This window comes from Perna viridis, chromosome 5, assembly GCF_037379345.1.
Source record: "Perna viridis isolate PV_CMFRI_1.1 ecotype Kerala chromosome 5, ASM3737934v1, whole genome shotgun sequence".
Lineage (NCBI taxonomy): Eukaryota > Metazoa > Mollusca > Bivalvia > Mytilida > Mytilidae > Perna > Perna viridis.
The window spans coordinates 37,690,007-37,706,679 of NC_142449.1; the positions used below are offsets into that span (position 1 = coordinate 37,690,007).

The 16,673-nt window shown below is 31.4% G+C and overlaps 2 non-coding genes across 2 annotated transcripts; both read right to left on the bottom strand.

Annotated features, from left to right (window-relative positions):
• Window positions 1-4,759: 4,759 nt before the first annotated feature.
• On the bottom strand, window positions 4,760-4,833 carry Trnat-agu (transfer RNA threonine (anticodon AGU)). Its single transcript has one exon. It is a non-coding gene; the product is annotated as a tRNA-Thr (tRNA).
• A 6,938-nt stretch (window positions 4,834-11,771) lies between these two features.
• Window positions 11,772-11,845, bottom strand: Trnat-agu (transfer RNA threonine (anticodon AGU)). Its single transcript has one exon. It is a non-coding gene; the product is annotated as a tRNA-Thr (tRNA).
• Window positions 11,846-16,673: the final 4,828 nt, after the last annotated feature.

The window sequence follows — 16,673 nt, forward strand, 5'->3', positions numbered from 1 at the left end:
AAGCATCTAATTCATGTTTTGAAATAGTTCCAGTTCCCAATGCCAAAATTTCTGATTTATCCTTATTTAATTTTGCCCCAGATGCTTGTTCATACAAATGTAAAACTCTAAAGGCTTCATCTACTGAATTTTTGTCAGACAAAATTAAAGTAGTGTAATCAGCAAGTGAAAAAATCTTTTCTTCAACGTTTGTATTAGGAATATTCAAACCTCTAAAACTACTATTCTTTTTAATCATTTTACTCAATGGTTCAGCTACTAATACATATAATAAAGCTGATACAGGACAACCTTGCTTTACAGAGTTCTTTAATTGAAAATATTTGGACAGGAACCCATTACCCTTGACAGTGCTGAAAATGTCAGTATAAAATATTTTTATCCAAGAAATAAATTTCTCCCCAAATCCAAATTTCTGCAAGACAGAAAATAAATATTCATGTCCAACCCTGTCAAATGCTTTTTCCTGATCAAGTTTCAACAAGTAACATTCTAAATCATCCATTTCAACCAAATCAATAATATCTCTAACACTTGCAGTAGTGTCAGAAATGTCTTTACCTATAATACAGCAACTTTCAGTAGGTGATATAATTTTTGGTAATACAAACTTAAACCTGTTAGCCATTACTCTTGCTAGTATTTTATAATCCACATTTAATAAAGTTATAGGTCTGAAATTTTTAAGTTCAGATTTGTCACCTCTATTCGTATATATCAAATTAATCATGCCATATCTCATAGACCTAGATAAAACTTTATTTTTTTCAATACGATCATAAATATATTTCAATACAGGTTTCAATTCATTTAAAAAATAAAGATAGAATTCAACAGTCAATCCATCAGAGCCAGGCGTTTTGCCTTTTTTCATTCCTTATAATGATTGTTCAATCTCATCAATACATATATCATCATCACATTTAGTAATATCAATATCATCAACTTTAACATCAACACAATCTAACATTTCATTAATTGCATCATTGTCAGTATTTACACATGAAAACAATTTTTCATAAAAATTATGCACAACATCTAATAATTCCACAGTACTACTAACAGCATTACCATCACAATTTCTCAAAGTATTTATCAAATTCTTATTTTGTTTACATTTTTCTAGACTTAAGAAATAAGCAGTATTCTTGTCACTTTCTAAGGCATGTTGACATTTAGACCTTAATATAGCACCATTACATCTATCTATGTTTTTCTATAGCTTCAAGTTCATCTTTTAATTCTAAATATTTTACATAATCAATTTCTATACCACATGCAGACTTCACTGACAATTCTTGTAACTTATTTTGCAATTTAAAATATTCTTTGCTTCTCTCTTTCTGATTTTCTTTGCCATAGATTTGACTTATTCTCTTAATACTAAATTTCAAATTATCCCACCAAATGAGAGGGTTTGAATAATAAAAATCTGAACATATTTCATCTTCTAACAACTTTCTGATTCTTGTTACATATTCTTCATTATTTAATCAGGAATAGTTAAAAATCCAGATACCTGGTCCTCTTTCAACCTCTGTAAAATCTAATTTCATGCTAACAATACAGTGATCACTAAAACAAGTATCTCTATAAAAATATTTTTAATACAAGGCTTAACATTACTAGAAATTAAAAAATAGTCAATTCTACTCTGTGTCAAAAAACCTTGTACAACTTGTTTTCGTGAAAACATTTTGACACCTGCATTTCTGTCTCTCCAGACATCAAACAAACAATTATCGTGCATCATAGTATTGAGATATTTCACAGACCTATCTGCATAAAAAGCAGTTTTCCCACTTTTATCTAAAGGAGACAGTGCAGTATTAAAATTACCTGCTACTATAACATATCCGTCTCCTTTAATTTTACTTTTACAATCTTCAAAAAATTCACATTTTTCACTTACACTATTAGGAACATACAAATTAAAAATATCTACAATTTTATCATTGATTTTACCTTGAATATGAATAAATCTACCAGGTACACATTCACAAACTTTAAATACATTTTTAAGGTTTTTACTGACAAGAATTGCAACACCCTGTCTATTACAGTTACTAATACCTGCAAAAATATCACCATTCCATAATGTCTTATCATTCTTTATATCTTCAAAAATAATGTTATTCCAAAATGTTTCCTGTAAGCATACAATATCATACTTTCTTTCATTACATAATGAAAAAAGACAATCCTTTTTACTTTGGTTACATAGACCATTACAATTAAAACTTATGAAGTTATAAGTAGCCATCACAAAAATAATTCTAATAATATACAACATTAAACACTCCATTATTAACTATTCAAATGTTTTTGTAAATTTGACAACCTTGCTGCTTTAATATTAGGCTTGATATTAATCTTCCATACAACAGTGAAAGTATCTCCACTTTCCCCTTGGTCTTCACTGACCACGGGAAAAGTGTCCATAGTAATCTGATCCAGAAAATCACATGAACTTCTGACTTCCCCCTGGCTACTGTCATTTTGTTCAAGGGGAGAGACAGCACTTTCAACACTCAAACCATCAGACATTTTATCAATTCTATTTTCACCAGACAATTCAACATTTGATTTAGTAAGCAAAATTGGTTCAATATTACAATTATTCAAACAAATATTGTTTAGTTCTTTATCTGTACCTTTCTTGACTTTATCATCTCTGACACATTCCGCACTGTCATCACCAACACCATCATCCAGCTCAAAACACTCCTCCTTATCAATGTAAATACCATCTCCATTCCAATCACCGTCACCCTCATCATCAGTGCAAAGGCTAGCACCACCTTTAGCACTTTCACCAAAACCCACTTCATCTACATCCTCAGTGTAATGACTAGCATCGCCATTTACACTCACGATTCCATCTTCCATACTATCTCCTACATCTGTACCTTCACGAGGATCAACATTCTCCTGCACACTTGTACAAACCTCCTTCTCCTTACAATTTTTATCCATATATCCAACTTTCACATCTGTGGTTTTCATAGCCTCCTCATCTGCTTCTTTTATCAACTCCCGACATGACATTTCTTGCAAATTCTCAGAAGAAAATTGTGGAAATTGATTCACAATTTGCAATTCTTCTCTGGCTTTGCAATTACAATAGTCTTTCTTTCGAAAACAAAACGCACACTTGTTTTTTAAACATTTTCTACTAATGTGCCCCTGCTGACCACATTAAAAACATTTAAATTCTGGACAGTCTTTGTATATATGTTCTGAGCTAAAGCACCCAGAGCACACCTTGACTTGTTGGTTATGAATAACCCGGTAGTAAGCCGTCTCCTTTTCATTAACTGAAAACTTCATTGAATACGGTATCGAAGCCATGTTTGGCGAAAGTTTATCTTTGAAAATACGAGTTCCGTCAAAGACATGATTCTTTGACTTCATCCTATGCTTCTTTATCGGAGAAACAATCTCCACTCCAATCTTGGAAAATCTATCAATAATTTCTCGATCTGAGACATACATACTTAAATTTAGAATTGAAACGTACTTAAAACTTGCCTCTAATTCATTAACAGCGCACTTTTTACCATTTAAAGATAGTTCACCAATAACGGTTTACATAATTTTTCTCTCTCTTAGTACCACCTCATAAACAACTCCATTTTTCGGTACGCATGCAACGACACTTCCAACACCACATTTCTTCTCAATTTCATCAATAATCATTTCAGCCTCCACGGCAAAAAAAACCATCTACGGGGCACCCAACTAAAACGGTTTTTTCCTTTGAGAACTGTTCATTTGAAAAATTCATGTTTTTTCGGGAACTTTCTCCCCCACTATTATTAAAGTTTGCTATCAGTATTTAGTTAAACCACTGAATACAAATCGAACACACCTTCCCTCCCCCTTTTCCCTGTAACGAAAACACAGGAAAAGGGGCTATTCAACAAATATTATGCGATAATATATGTCACATTCAATGATATAATACACATTAAACTTCTGGAAATGTTAACAGTTACAAATATGGCGAAGAACTCACCAAAATCAGAATAATTTCCGGACAACACTTTGTTTACATGTTAAACATGGTACATCCAAAAACCCCATACTTAAATAGCAATCTTCAGAAAATGTTTATGCACACAGATAAGGCGATGAACTCACCAAACAATGAAAAATCTCCGGACGACATAATGTTTACATCTTTAAATATGGTACATCCAAAAAAACCCTAGTACACTGGCGCTCTTACCAACTGAGCTATGGAGCCGTCGACAGCAACGACTAGGAAATTACCGTATTTATAGGTAGTCTTATTCTGCAAAAAAAAGGAAAAGTATAGTAATATGAAAATGGAATACAACAGAAACAACCTTTAATCATATACACCAAGTTTCCAATATTACAAGTTCAGATTCACAAAATGAACACACAATACATTTATGTCTGCCTTTGTGTATAGATCTACACTGTTGTATAGTATTGATGCATTGATCTTAATAGAAAAGGTGATATGTGCATATACATACATGTACTTGTTTTGAAGATATCTACTCATCAGAAAGATCACCGAATCATTTTAAAGAAAAAATAGTAGCATGTAGATGTTCTTTATACGTCATTGACGTCGCATTTAATAACTTGTTCCACAAGTTGATGATTTCTTATGCTTTATTTGGAATAAATGTAAAGTTTATATTCTACAATCTGCTAATTGTAGCCTATTAAAAGTCAAAATAGGGAAAAACAAAGATGTGAACAATGATTTCAACTGAGAAAAAGGCTCCAGCGAGATTCGAACTCGCGACCTCCAGTTTACTAGACTGGCGCTCTAACCAACTGAGCTATGGAGCCGTCGACAATAATGAGTAGGAAATTACCGTATTTAGAGGTAGTCTTGTTCAGCAAATGATAGGAAAAGTATAGTAATATGAAAATGGAATACAACAGAAACAACCTTTAATCATATACACCAAGTTTCCAATATTACAAGTTCAGATTCACAAAATGAACACACAATACATTTATGTCTGCCTTTGTGTATAGATCTACACTGTTGTATAGTATTGATGCATTGATTTTAATAGAAAAGTTGATATGTGCATATATATACATGTACTTGTTTTGAAGATATCTACTCATCAGAAAGATCACCGAATCATTTTAAAGAAAAAATAGTAGCATGTAGATATTCTTTATACGTCATTGACGTCGCATTTAATAACTTGTTCCACAAGTTGATGATTTCTTATGCTTTATTTGGAATAAATGTAAAGTTTATTTTCTACAATCTGCTAATTGTAGCCTATTAAGCGTCAAAATAGGGGAAAAAAAGATGTGAACAATGATTTCAACTGAGAAAAGGCTCCAGCGAGATTCGAACTCGCGACCTCCAGTTTACTAGACTGGCGCTCTTTTTTTATTTTGATAAAATTTTATTCAAATAAATACATTCATAAAAGAATTATTGGGCTGGTCTCCCATTAATTCATATTATCACAGTGTTGGTTAGAATTGTAACAGTTATTAACAACAGATCTCAATTAAAACTCAATATGTACTTCATCATTACTTATCCTTAATACAGGATTTTTGTTTAAATAATACTTTTCAAATAAATACATGCACTTCTTCTGTTTATAATACAAGTATGCATAACTCACATGTTTTTGCAGAACATTTTTAAAATATGGCACTATGTCTATCAAATGATCATCCTTCATAGAGATATTTCTCCTCTTTACTACACAGAATCTTCTAGCACATAAAACTGTATTCACAAAGTATAAGTTTATATTTTTATCCTTCTTGACTAGACCAAAGTAACATATATAATTGAAATCTAGAGTATTGACAAAGCTAGTAGAACTATTACACAGAATGTTATGTAGGAAATCTTTAAAAAAAAGTCATTGAACTGAGTCAAACATCTACACACAATGATCAAGTGCTCCAAGTCTTCATGCATATCTTCGCAAACTGGACACATAGAATCAACAGTAATTTGGCATCTCATCAGTCTCTCCTTAGTGAAGAAAACTCTATGGAAAATTTTGAATGATGACTCAATCCAATCACTTTGTAAAAATGAAAAGTTCAAAACTTTTTGTACTTTTTGAACATCAAAATCTGAAAATATTTCACACCAGTATTTTATAGAATAAGGTTCTCTTGTTAATGTCTTTAACAGTATATCATAAAATGATCTTGTTGTATTAGGTAAAGCATACTTTCTACCATTAACGCTGTAAATTATATTTAAAACAGTTGCTTTACAAGTGTTTGCATTTTCTTCAACTAAAACTACATAATCTTGTGGAATACATTGCTTAATACATTTCACTACTTTAATAATTTTATCAACGGAAACATCAGGGAACTTTTGAGATACAATATCTTGAATATAAGTGTCCTTCATAAAACCTCTCTTGCATTAATAAGCTAAGTCCTTAATCTTGATAATACCTGCTTCTATAAATGTTCTCATATATAACATACTATCACCATTCACAATCATTGGATTACAGAAGAGGGGAATATCAAAAACGTTAGTCACATTAATTTCTATTTCCATACAATGACGTATCTTCCCCCATGCATACAACATACATTTATGAAAATCAGGCAAACATCCTAATTGTCTATGAGTAAAATCGCAATACAATATTTCAACACCAAGATTCATTCCTTGTACTTTAGAGAAGAAATAAAGACATGTAACTTTCCAAACAGCATTATAATCCATATCTAATAGCCTATTTAAAAACTTTAGTCTAAATGCATACATTTTATGAAAAATTTCAGGAAAATTTAAACCACCATCTAACACCTTATTAGTTATTACATCATATGCAACTAGAGATGGTTTATCATTCCACAAAAAATCAATACATATCTTCTTAATTTCTAAATAATGTTTTTCTGGTATATTAACAACCATAAAAGTCTACCAAAGTTTACTCATCAATAAAGTATTTATTACAGTTCATCTACCATGTATTGATAAGTGTCTCATTTTCCAAAAATTCAATAGCTTCTAAATAGATTGTACTTTGCAATCCCAATTCAAACTATCACAAAGAGATTTATCCTTACCAATCCATATGCCTAAAAGCTGTAAAACCCCATCACACTCTCTAATACTCCAAGCATCTAATTCATGTTTTGAAATAGTTCCAGTTCCCAATGCCAAAATTTCTGATTTATCCTTATTTAATTTTGCCCCAGATGCTTGTTCATACAAATGTAAAACTCATCTACTGAATTTTTGTCAGACAAAATTAAAGTAGTGTCATCAGCAAGTGAAAAAATCTTTTCTTCAAAGTTTGTATTAGGAATATTCAAACCTCTAATACTACTATTCTTTTTAATCATTTTACTCAATGGTTCAGCTACTAATACATATAATAAAGCTGATACAGGACAACCTTGCTTTACAGAGTTCTTTAATTGAAAATATTTTGGACAGGAACCCATTACACTTGACAGTGCTGAAAATGTCAGTATAAAATATTTTTATCCAAGAAATAAATTTCTCCCCAAATCCAAATTTCTGCAAGACAGAAAATAAATATTCATGTCCAACCCTGTCAAATGCTTTTTCCTGATCAAGTTTCAACAAGTAACATTCTAAATCATCCATTTCAACCAAATCAATAATATCTCTAACACTTGCAGTAGTGTCAGAAATGTCTTTACCTATAATACAGCAACTTTCAGTAGGTGATATAATTTTTGGTAATACAAACTTAAACCTGTTAGCCATTACTCTTGCTAGTATTTTATAATCCACATTTAATAAAGTTATAGGTCTGAAATTTTTAAGTTCAGATTTGTCACCTCTATTCTTATATATCAAATTAATCATGCCATATCTCATAGACCTAGATAAAACTTTATTTTCTTCAATACTATCATAAATATATTTCAATACAGGTTTCAATTCATTTAAAAAATAAAGATAGAATTCAACAGTCAATCCATCAGAGCCAGGCGTTTTGCCTTTTTTCATTCCTTTCAATGATTGTTCAATCTCATCAATACATATATCATCATCACATTTAGTAATATCAATATCATCAACTTTAACATCAACACAATCTAACATGTCATTGATTGCATTATTGTCAGTATTTACACATGAAAACAATTTTTCATAAAAATTATGCACAACATCTAATAATTCCACAGTACTACTAACAGCATTACCATCACAATTTCTCAAAGTACTTATCAAATTCTTATTTTGTTTATATTTTTCTAGACTTAAGAAATAAGCAGTATTCTTGTCACTTTCTAAGGCATGTTGACATTTAGACCTTAATATAGCACCATTACATCTATGTTTTTCTATAGCTTCAAGTTCATCTTTTAATTCTAAATATTTTACATAATCAATTTCTATACCACATGCAGACTTCACTGACAATTCTTGTAACTTATTTTGCAATTTAAAATATTCTTTGCTTCTCTCTTTCTGATTTTCTTTGCCATAGATTTGACTTATTCTCTTAATACTAAATTTCAAATTATCCCACCAAATGAGAGGGTTTGAATAATAAAAATCTGAACATATTTCATCTTCTAATAACTTTCTGATTCTTGTTACATATTCTTCATTATCTAATCAGGAATAGTTAAAAATCCAGATACCTGGTCCTCTTTCAACCTCTGTAAAATCTAATTTCATGCTAACAATACAGTGATCACTAAAACAAGTATCTCTATAAAAATATTTTTAATACAGGGCTTAACATTACTAGAAACTAAAAAATAGTCAATTCTACTCTGTGTCAAAAAACCTTGTACAACTTGTTTTCGTGAAAACATTTTGACACCTGCATTTCTGTCTCTCCAGACATCAAACAAACAATTATCGTGCATCATAGTATTAAGATATTTCACAGACCTATCTGCATAAAAAGCAGTTTTCCCACTTTTATCTAAAGGAGACAGTGCAGTATTAAAATCGCCTCCTACTATAACATATCCGTCTCCTTTAATTTTACTTTTACAATCTTCAAAAAATTCACATTTTTCACTTACACTATTAGGAACATACAAGTTAAAAATATCTACAATTTTATCATTGATTTTACCTTGAATATGAATAAATCTACCAGGTACACATTCACAAACTTTAAACACATTTTTAAGGTTTTTACTGACAAGAATTGCAACACCCTGTCTATTACAGTTACTATTACTTGCAAAAATATCACCATTCCATAATGTCTTATCATTCTTTATATCTTCAAAAATAATATTATTCCAAAATGTTTCCTGTAAGCATACAATATCATACTTTCTTTCATTACATAATGAAAAAAGACAATCCTTTTTACTTTGGTTACATAGACCATTACAATTAAAACTTATGAAGTTATAAGTAGCCATCACAAAAATAATTCTAATAATATACAACATTAAACACTCCATTATTAACTATTCAAATGTTTTTGTAAATTTGACAACCTTGCTGCTTTAATATTAGGCTTGATATTAAGCATACTTCTCCTTTTAATACCCAAGTAATTTCTCTTCTTCCCTACAACAGCGAAAGTATCTCCACTTTCCTCTTGATCTTCACTGACCACGGGAAAAGTGTCCATAGTAATCTCATCCAGAGAATCACATGAACTTCTGACTTCCCCCTGGCTACTGTCATTTTGTTCAAGGGGGGGAGACAGCACTTTCAACACTCAAACCATCAGACATTTTATCAATTCTATTTTCACCAGACAATTCAACATTTGATTTAGTAAGCAAAACTGGTTCAATATTACAATTATTCAAACAAATATTGTTTAATTCTTTATCTGTACCTTTCTTGACTTTATCATCTCTGACACATTCCGCACTGTCATCACCAACACCATCATCCATCTCAAAACACTCCTCCTTATCAATGTAAATACCATCTCCATTCCAATCACCGTCACCCTCATCATCAGTGCAAAGGCTAGCACCACCTTTAGCTCTTTCACCAAAACCCACTTCATCTACATCCTCAGTGTAATGACTAGCATCGCCATTTACACTCACGATTCCATCTTCCATACTATCTCCTACATCTGTACCTTCACGAGAATCAACATTCTCCTGCACACTTGTACAAACCTCCTTCTCCTTACAATTTTTATCCATATATCCAACTTTCACATCTGTGGTTTTCATAGCCTCCTCATCTGCTTCTTTTATCAACTCCCGACATGACATTTCCTGCAAATTCTCAGAAGAAAATTGTGGAAATTGATTCACAATTTGCAATTCTTCTCTGGCTTTGCAATTACAATAGTCTTTCTTTCGAAAACAAAACGCACACTTGTTTTTTAAACATTTTCTACTAATGCTGACCACATTCAAAACATTTAAATTCTGGACAGTCTTTGTATATATGTTCTGAGCTAATGCACCCAGAGCACACCTTGACTTGTTGGTTATGAATAACCCGGTAGTAAGCCGTCTCCTTTTCATTAACTGAAAACTTCATTGAATACGGTATTGAAGCCATGTTCGGCGGAAGTTTAACTTTGAAAATACGAGTTCCGTCAAAGACATTATTCTTTGACTTCATCATTTGCTTCTTTATCGGAGAAACAATCTCCACTCCAATCTTGGAAAATCTATCAATAATTTCTCGATCTGAGACATACATACTTAAATTTAGAATTGAAACGTACTTAAAACTTGCCTCTAATTCATTAACAGCGCACTTTTTACCATTTAAAGATAGTTCACCAATAACGGATTCCATCATTTTTCTCTCTCTTAGTACCACCTCATAACCAACTCCATTTTTCGGTACGCATGCAACCACACTTCCAACACCACATTTCTTCTCAATTTCATCAATAATCATTTCAGCCTCCACGGTACCAAAACCATCTACGGGGCACCCAACTAAAACGGTTTTCTCCTTTGAGAACTGTTCATTTGAAAAATTCATGTTTTTTCGGGAACTTTCTCCCCCACTATTATTAAAGTTTGCCATCAGTCTTTAGTCAAACCACTGAATACAAATCGAACACACCTTCCCTCCCCCTTTTCCCTGTAACGAAAACACAGGAAAAGGGGCTATTCAACAAATATTATGCGATAATATATGTCACATACAATCATATAATGCACATTAAACTTCAGGAAATGTTTACAGTTACAAATATGGCGAAGAACTCACCAAAATCAGAATAATTTCCGGACAACACTTTGTTTACATGTTAAACATGGTACATCCAAAAACCAGCTCCAGACTGGCGCTCTAGCCAACTGAGCTATGGAGCCGTCGTCAATAATGAGTAGGAAATTACCGTATTTATAGGTAGTCTTGTTCAGCAAAAAATTGGAAAAGTATAGTAATATGAAAATGGAATACAACAGAAACAACCTTTAATCATATACACCAAGTTTCCAATATTACAAGTTCAGATTCACAAAATGAACACACAATACATTTATGTCTGCCTTTGTGTATAGATCTACACTGTTGTATAGTATTGATGCATTGATTTTAATAGAAAAGGTGATATGTGCATATACATACATGTACTTGTTTTGAAGATATCTACTCATCAGAAAGATCACCGAATCATTTTAAAGAAAAAATAGTAGAATGTAGATGTTCTTTATACGTCATTGACGTCACATTTAATAACTTGTTCCACAAGTTGATGATTTCTTATGCTTTATTTGGAATAAATGTAAAGTTTATTTTCTACAATCTGCTAATTGTAGCCTATTAAGCGTCAAAATAGAGGAAAAAAAGATGTGAACAATGATTTCAACTGAGAAAAAGGCTCCAGCGAGATTCGAACTCGCGACCTCCAGTTTACTAGACTGGCGCTCTAACCAAATGAGCTATGGAGCCGTCGACAATAATGAGTAGGAAATTACCGTATTTAGAGATAGTCTTGTTCAGCAAAAATTAGGAAAAGTATAGTAATATGAAAATGGAATACAACAGAAACAACCTTTAATCATACACACCAAGTTTCCAATATTACAAGTTCAGATTCTTTCTTGAGTAGACCGAAATAACATAGAAAATTAAAGTCTAACATATTGATAAAGCTAGCTGAACTATTACACAATATATTATGTAAAAAATCTTTAAAAAAGTCATTGAATCGAGTCAAACATCTACACGAAATTATAAGATGTTCTAAGTCCTCATGCATATCGTCACAAACTGGACACAATGAATCATCAGTAATGCGATATCTCAATAAGCTCTCCTTAGTAAATAAAACTCTATGAAATATTTTAAATGATAACTCAATCCAATCACTTGGTAAAAATGGAAACATAGAATAAAAAAACTTTGTTGTACTAGGAAAAGAGTACTTTCTATTATTAAAATTACATTCTATATTCAAAATGAGATTTCTACGAACATTTTCATTATTTTCTACTAAAATTTTACATTCATCAGGAATACATTGTTTTATACATTGTACTACCTTAATAATCTTAGCAGCAGATACCTGCGGAAACTTTTCAGAAACAATATCTTGAACAAACTCATCTCTCATGAATCCCTTTTTACATTCAAATGCTAAATCTTTCACTTTAATAATGCCTGCATCTATAAAAGTCTTGATATACAGCATATTACCATTATTAGTAATCAAAGGATTATTGAACAGAGGCAGGTCAAATACATTATTCAAATTGATATCAATTTCAATATAATCACGTATCTTTCCCCAAGCAAACAGCATACATTTATAAAAATCAGGTAAACTCTCCAACTGTCTCTGCTTAAATTCACAGAACAAAATCTCAATACCAAGTTTCATATCTTGTACTTTGGAAAAGAAATAAGTACAAAGATGCTTCCAAACAGCACAATACTCTACATCTAACAAACGACTTAAAAATTTAAGTCTAAACGCATACATCTTATGTAAAATTTCTGGAAAGTTCAAACCTCCATCTAGTATTCTATTAATAACAACATCATAAGCAACCAAAGGTGGTTTATCATTCCACAAAAACCCGATGCACAATTTCTTTATGTCTTTATAGTATTTTTCTGGTATATTAACTACCATCAGAGTATACCAAAGCTTGCTCATTAAAAGAGTATTTATCACAGTTACTCTACCATGGGTTGACAATTGTCTCATTTTACAAAGATTCAGTATTTTTGAAATAGACTGCACTTTGCAATCCCAATTTAGATTATGACATAACTTCTTATCTTTGCCAATCCATATGCCTAAAAGCTGTAAAACCCCATCACACTCTCTAATTTTCCAAGCATCTAAATCATTTTTTGATATTTTTCCAGTACCCAATGCCAAAATTTCAGATTTATCTTTATTTAATTTTGCCCCAGATGCTTGTTCGTACAATTGTAAAACATTAAAGGATTCAGTTACTGAATTTTTGTCAGACAATATCAATGTAGTGTCATCAGCATGTGAAAATGTTTTTTCTTCAATATTCACAACAGGAATGTTAATACCTTGAATCCTATCATTCCTTTTGATCATTATACTTAAAGGTTCAGCAACTAATACATACAATAAAGCAGATATTGGGCAACCTTGTTTAACAGAGTTTGCCAATGGAAAATATTTGGATAGGAAACCATTGCACTTTACAGTACTAAAAATATCTGTATAAAAAACTTTTATCCAAGATATAAATCTCTCCCCAAAACCAAATTTTTGTAAAACCGAAAAAAGATATTCATGCCCAACCCTGTCAAAAGCCTTTTCCTGATCCAACTTTAACAAATAACATTCTAAATTATCCATTTCAACCAAGTCAATTATGTCTCTTACAGTAACAATAGTGTCAGAGATGTCTTTACCTATTATACAACAACTCTGAGTTGGTGAAATAATCTTTGGAAGTACAAATTTAAACCTATTTGCCATGACTCTTGCTAATATTTTATAATCTACATTTAGTAAACTGATAGGTCTAAAATTTTTCAGGTCAGTTTTGTCACTTCTATTTTTATAAATTAGGTTAATCATTCCATACCTCATAGACCTAGATAAAACTTTATTATCTTCAACTGCATCATAAATATATTTCAAAACATCTTCAACTCATTAAAAAAGTATAAATAAAACTCCACCGTGAGTCCATCAGGACCAGGTGTTTTTCCTTGTTTCATACCTTTTATAGAGGTTTTTATTTCTTCAATATTAATTTCCTCATCACATATTTCAACATCACAATCATCAACATTGAGGTTAATACAATCTAACATTTTATCAATGGCTTCATAATCAGTTTGTACACAAGAAAAAAGCCTTTCATAAAAACTATGAATAACATCTAAAATTTCAGGAGTTTCACTGACAACATTACCATCACAATTTTTTAAACCATTTATCATATTTCTATTCCGTCTTTGTTTCTCTAAATTCAAAAAATAGGCTGTATTTTTATCACTTTCTAATGAATATTGACATTTAGATCTTATAACAACACCATTACATCTATGTTTTTCTAAACCTTGAAGTTCCTCTTTCAACTCTAAATATTTGACATTATCTATATCAATACCACAAGCAGCCTTTATTGACAATTCTTGTAACTTATTCTGTATTCTATAATAATCTCTATATAACTCTCTCTGTTTTTCCTTACCATAGAGTTGACTTGTTTTCTTTATTCTATATTTCAAATTATCCCACCAAATTAATGGATGTGCAAAATAAAAATCTGAACCAATTTCATCAAGTAAAATATTTCTAATTTTTTTCAACAAAACAATCATCATTCAATAAGGACTTGTTAAAAATCCAAACACCAGGTCCCTTTTCAACTTCAGAAAAATCTAATTTCATACTAACAATAGAATGATCACTGAAAGATGTATCATTATAAAAAACATTCTTTATAAATGGTTTCAAATTACAAGGAACTAAAAAATAATCAATTCTACTTTGAGTTAAAAAAACTTTGTACAACTTGTTTTCTTGAAAACATTTTAACACCTATATTTCTATCTCTCCATACATCAGATAAACCTTTTTCATTTATTAATTCAGTCAGAGATTTAAAGGATCTGTCAACATAAAAAACAGTTTTCCCACTTTTGTCTAAAGGGGAGAGAGTGGTATTATAATCACCTGCTATTATAATAAATTCATCTCCATATATTTTACTTTTACAATCATTGAAAAAATTACACTTTTCACTAACATTATTTGGAGCATACAAATTAATTATGTCCAAAAGATTGTCAAGAACTTTACCTTGTATATGAATTAATCTTCCACATACACTTTCACAAATTTTAAAAACATTTTTTAACCTTTTACTTATCAGAATGGCAACACCTTTCCTAATACAAATGCTATTACTGGCAAAAATCTCACCATCCCATACAGTTTTATCAGTTTGAATATCATCATACAAGTTTTCAGTCCAAAATGTTTCCTGTAAACAAACAATGTCATATTTTCTTTCAATACATAATGCAAAAATACAATCCCTTTTATTTTTGTCACACAAACCATTACAATTAAGGCTAATGAAGTTAAAAGTAGCCATCACAAAACAAAAGTTCAAAACTAATGACATATTCCACTCCATTGTTACTTCATTGACTTATTTTTAACATTTGACAATCTAGCTGCCTTTAAATTAGGCTTAATCTGAAATTTATTTCGTCTTTTAATACCCAAGTAGGATTTTTGCTTACCAACAAGAGTAAATTCATCACCACTCACCCCTTGACAATCACTTGTCAGTGAATGAGTGTCCATTTCAAAATCATCCAAAGTATCACATGTACTCTGGCTGACTCCTCCCTGGCTTTCAATTTCTTCCTGAGAGGAGACAGCATTGTCTACAATGGACATATTATCAATATCTGTAACATTTTTCATGGACACACCAGAAACACTATCTAATTTATCCAAATTAACCATGCTTACACCTACATCATTTATAATATTGTTATGATCTATATCTGTATCTGTCTTGTCTTTTCCTTCACCACTTTCCATATCTTTAACACAATGAGCCGTGTCACAAACAGTATCACCAACCACCACCTTAGAAAGATCACTACCATCTACTACATCATTCTCTTCATAGTGACTAGCACCGTCACTTTCATCAGTACACTGGCTAGCAACGCCATTTGGAACATCATCCAAGTTCACTTCCTCAACATCTTCTGTGATAGGGCTAGCAACACCATTACCACATTTCGCCATTGGCTTAATAACAGCCTCACCAGTTATATGTCTAGCTTCGCCATCAGTGGAAACATAATTAACATCATCACTACGATGGAGATGAACACTGCTTTTGTCATTTTCACACCTTCTAGTATTCCGTGCCCATTCATCATCTTCAAAATCATTAACACTTGTGTCATCACTCTCAATGTTATACATTCTATTACTTGAATGTCTATTATCATTATGCCTAAACGTGCCCGAGAAGGCATCAGTTTGGAATTCTGTAAATGAATTTCCCATATCATTCTTTCTCAAGGTATTACACTTACAGTTCTCTTTCTTGTAGAAGCAGAAAGAACACTTATTTTTCAAACACTTTCTACTGATATGCCCTTGTTCACCACATTCAAAACATTTGTAGTCAGGACAGTCTTTATATATGTGGTCCGGACTAAAACATCCATGGCATACTTTTACTTGCTGATTATGTACTACACGGTAGTACGCAGTCTCTTTCTCATTGACGGAGAATTTCAT